The following is a 4,914-nucleotide window of genomic DNA, read 5'->3' as shown; positions in this document are numbered from 1 at the left end:
CTTCCCTTCTTTTTGACAATGACAAAGGGGGAGCAAGAATTTCTAGCGTGGACATCATGAAAAGAGGCAAACTAGCTAGCTTACACAATTCAAGATGAAAGCAAAAATGACACTTCTTAAAAGAGAATAAAGAGCTTGTTATCTTGAACATCATAAGCTTGCCAAACAAAAACTACAAAAGTGCTATCTTGCCTATCTCAAGAAGCAAAACTTGCAACTTGCACATTGCAATAGGAAGCAAGAATCATAAGTTTACACAAGAAAGCTATCTTGCATTTGCTTTCGAAATTTTTGCTAGCTTGTATGTAGTAAAACTTGCATATCATAAAATTTGCTAGCTTGTAGTATAAAGAGAAGCAAATAGTTGCTATCTCAAGAAAATTAAACATGCTAAACTTACACCTTGCAATGGAAGCAAAATTGCGAGCTCAAACATTGCAAAGGAAGCAAAAATTCGCTAGCTTGCAACTTGCATATTTCAAGAAGCAAGAGTTGCCTTCTTGAACATCTCTAAATTGCTAGCTTGCAAGTTCTAAAATGTTGTAACATTGCTAGTTTGTATGTTCTAAAAGCGCTATCTTGTATGCTGTAAAACTTGCATATCTAAAACTTGATAACTTGAATGTTCTAAGCATGATGTAACATTTGCTGAATTTTTTGGCTTCAAAACTGCATGATGATAAAACTTGATATTATGTTTTTCATGCAATAAGTTAAACTAATATTCCAAACACAAGAATAGTTGGACTTCTCCTTTTTGTTGATGACAAAGGGGGAGAAGTATGATGTTATGCATAAGTTTATGCATAAGTTCATGATGACATGTTGCAAGTATTCATGATGAATATTGTAATGACTTGAATTCAGTTTGAATTCAAGGTTCTATCAATATGGCATATTGATAGGGGGAGTTTATTTAAACTCCGGGAGTTAAGTTTAACTCCGTCATCAAGTGGTTGTCATCATCAAAAAGGGGGAGATTGTTGAATCTCGTATTTTGATGATGAAACTACTTGATATATGTTTATGATTTAATCTGCGTTTTGAGTGACGCAGGATGCTTCGATCAGGATGAGACAATTAAAGCAGGAAAATCATGTTGTGCGGGAGGAACATGTCAGAAGATTGGACGTCGGGCCGGTGGATCGGTCGACGTATCGACAGAAGGCTTCGGGCCGTGGACTCGGGCATCGAACCAAGAAGAGCGGGTATTGTGCCAAGGATATCGGAGTTGCGGAGTCAACTGGCCGATTGGGCAATAGGCTGCAGGAAAGGACGATGCGCCGAAGAATCAGAAGAAGCGTCGAGGGACCAATGACATGCCGAACAACTTGGTTAATTACTTAGGATTAATTATCTCGATCGAAGTTTTGTGTGTGCAGGATTAACTATGATGAAAGTAAGATATGCAACAGGAGTTGCGCTGGAGTCAAGACAATGATCACGTTGGAAGTTCGAGAGTTCGACGGAAGTTCGGACAATCGTCGGAGGTTCTGCGGGAACAAATCCGAGAAGTCCATGAGCTTGCCAAAGAAGCTCATCGGAACTTGCCAAGTGGATCGTCTCAAGTCCAGGAGTTTGCCGGAAGTCCGCAGGAGCATCACCGAGGGTTCATCGGATGATCGACGGAAGTTCGCCGGAAGCTCGCCGAAAGAAGCGATTGACGCACCGGAGCAAGTTGCAGTAAATGTCTTAGGGAATATCATAGTTAGCACAATGATTAAGTTGAAAATGGGAGGTGATGCCATTAACTTATTCTTGGGGCAATTGGGCCCCTGAAAAACCCAAATTGGGCCCAATGGATCAACCCATTCGGACCCTGATTTCTGTCAAGCGGTTGAACCGCCCAAGCCAGGAGGTGGCACCGCCTGGGCTGAGTCTCCGAGGGAGACTGGGCGGTGCAACCACCCCAGCCAAGAGGTGGCACCGCCTGGGCTCAGTCTCCGAGCGAGATTGGGCGGTGCAACCTCCCCTAACAGGAGGTGGCACCGCCTGAGCTAGGTCTTCGAGCTCTGCTAGGAGGTGCAACCGCCTCAGTCAGGCGGTGGCACCGCCTGAGCTCGATCTTCGAGCTCTGGCAGGAGGTGCAACCGCCCCTGACAGAGGTGGCACCGCCTAGAGGCTCAGTCTTCGAGCTCTGCCAGGCGGTGCAACTGCTCCAGTCAGGAGGTGCAACCGCCAGATCCCGGAATTCCGGGAATTGACAGTTTTGAGCTCCAAATTTGAACTGGGTTGGGGGCTATAAATACCCCACCCATTCAGCACTGATAGTAGGTAACATACACCGAAATCTTGATCTTGTTCTGTGATTTTTAGAGCTCAAAATTGTTGTAAAGGCCAAAAGTTCTTCTCTCTCTTTTCTTCCAAGTTCTGAGCTTTAAATAGATGAGAGAAAATTCTGTAAGGGTTTTCTTCCATCATAACTACAAACTGCCTTTATATCTTTGCTTTAACTGCATCTCGCTTCATCTCAAGTTAAAGTGGTTTATGAATCGGCTTTCATACCGAAATCGCTTTTATCGTACGAACGTCGTATTTCAGTTTGCGCTTATATTCTGATTTTCATCATAACTGCAAATTGCCTTCATAGATTGACTTTAACGTCATCTCACTTGATCTTAAGTTAAAGTAATCTTAGAATCGGCTTTCACACCGAAATCGCTTTTATCGTTCGAACGTTGTTTTTTCGTCAAAAGATTTCCGCTGCACTAATTCACCCCCCCCCCCCTCTTAGTGCTTTTGATCCTAACAATTTCTATCACCTTGAGGATTAAAAGGTCTTTATAGTCAAGAAATTAGTGTTTCTTGAGAAGGAACACATTCTTAGTGGAGACAGTAGGAGCATGATAGAGTTGAGCAAGGTTTGAGAACCTAGCTCAAGCACCATTCCACTGCTTGAGTTTGTTCAGGTACCAAGCCCATAAGTTCCAACTTTACATAGGTCCAGTAGAGCACCCTATTCTCTTGAGAAATATATGGGACGTATCAGAGGAGAGAATGTTGAGGATATTGATTCTCAGACCTATAAGAAGGTTATTATGAGTATAGACTCCGGGAAGTGGCAAGAAGCCATGAATTTTGAGATAGATTCCATATACTATAATAAGGTTTGGAACCTAGTTGATGCACCTAAGAGTGTCGTATCCATTGATTGCAAGTAGATCTTTAAAAAGAAGATCGGAGTATATGGAAAGGTAGAGACCCATAAAGCAAGGCTAGTAGCTAAGGGGTATCGTTAAAAGTAAGGTATTGACTATGATGAAACCTTCTTACCCGTAGCCATGCTAAAATCTATCTGAATTCTATTAGCTATTGCGGTTCACTATGATTATGAGATCTGGCAGATGGATATAAAAATTGTATTCCTCAATAGAAACCTTGAGGAAAAGATGTATATGATACAACCAGAGGGATTCATATCCAAAAAAAGTCCAAATAAGATATGCAAATTACTTAGGTCTATCTGTAGACTAAAGAAAGCCTTCCAAAGTTGTAACATAAGATTTGATAGGTGATCAGATCTTATAACTTTGTTAAGAACGAAGATAAGCCTTGTGTGTACAAGAAGGTAAGTGGGAGTACTATCACTTTTTTTGTACTAAATGTGAATGACATCCAGATTATTAAAAATGATGTAAGAATGCTCTCTACAGTAAAGGCTAGGCTATCTAGACATTTCTCCATGAAAGACTTAGGGGAAGTATTATATATCTTGGGGATTCGGATCTATAAAGATAGATCGAAGAGGATGCTTGGCTTGTCCAAATTTAGGTACATAGACACTATTATCAAAAGTTTTGGCATGAAAAATTTCAAGAGATGTTTCATACTGATGAGACATAGTATATCGTTTTCTAGGAATATGTCCCCAAAAACTCTTAAGGAAATGGTAGACATGGATAGAATACTCTATGTCTCAATGATAAGGTCTATTATGTATGATATGTTATATACCAGGCCTGTTATAGTGCATACTCTGTGTGTCACAAATAGATATCAGGTATATCTAGGCTTAGAGCACTAGAAAGTAGTAAAGTGTATCCTTAAGTACTTGAGAAGAACTAAGGATCTTTTACTAATATATAGAGGAAGTAACCTCAAGGTTGAGGGTTATATAAACTCGAGTTTCCAATCCGATGTCGATGATAGTAAGTCTAATTCAAAGTATGTGTTCATCCTAAATGGAGGAGCAGTATGTTGGAAGGATTTGTTATGACTATTTTTTTGAGCTTTTGAATAATGTTTATTGAGTCTGTTTAGTTCAGTTGTTTATTGAGTTCAGTTAGAGTTAGGTAGAGGTTTATTTAATATTTATTTATTACTAAGAGTCCAAGTCTTGGACTCTAGGTAGAACTCTATAAATAGTGATGTAACTCTTTCTTTTGAGAATCAATCAATCAATAAAATGTTATTCCACTCTGTGGACAAACCCTATGAGGTCGATCCCCTCGAAGTGATCAAGGAGGGCCGATCCCCTCGAAGTGATCAAGGAGGCCGATCCCCTCGAAGCGATCATTATCATTCTATTTTCTCCCCTTTCTTCCACGATAAGATCTTAGGGTCTTATCAATTGGTATCAGAGCGACGATAAGACTTTAGGGTCTTATCATTTGGTATCAGAGCAGCGATCCTCAGCATTCTCATTGTAGTTCATCATCTAAAAAAAAAAGAAAAGGAAGAAAGAAAGAAAGAAAGAAGAGAAAGAAGAGAGAGAAGAAGAAGAAGTCGCAGCCACGCACCCCTGCTTCCCTTGCTTACAGCCAGCCCACCGCCGACCATCACTGCTCTCCGGCCAGCGACCAACCCTACCACGCTTCCGGCCAGAGTCCACCACGGCCGTCGCCTCCCACTCGAGTCACCACCGCTGCTAGGAGACGACGCTGCCAGTGTCTCATCCTGCCGCAGCCCCGCTCC

The sequence above is a fragment of the Musa acuminata genome, chromosome BXJ2-5, assembly GCF_036884655.1.
Source record: "Musa acuminata AAA Group cultivar baxijiao chromosome BXJ2-5, Cavendish_Baxijiao_AAA, whole genome shotgun sequence".
Lineage (NCBI taxonomy): Eukaryota > Viridiplantae > Streptophyta > Magnoliopsida > Zingiberales > Musaceae > Musa > Musa acuminata.
Note: the sequence above shows the minus strand (reverse complement) of the source record.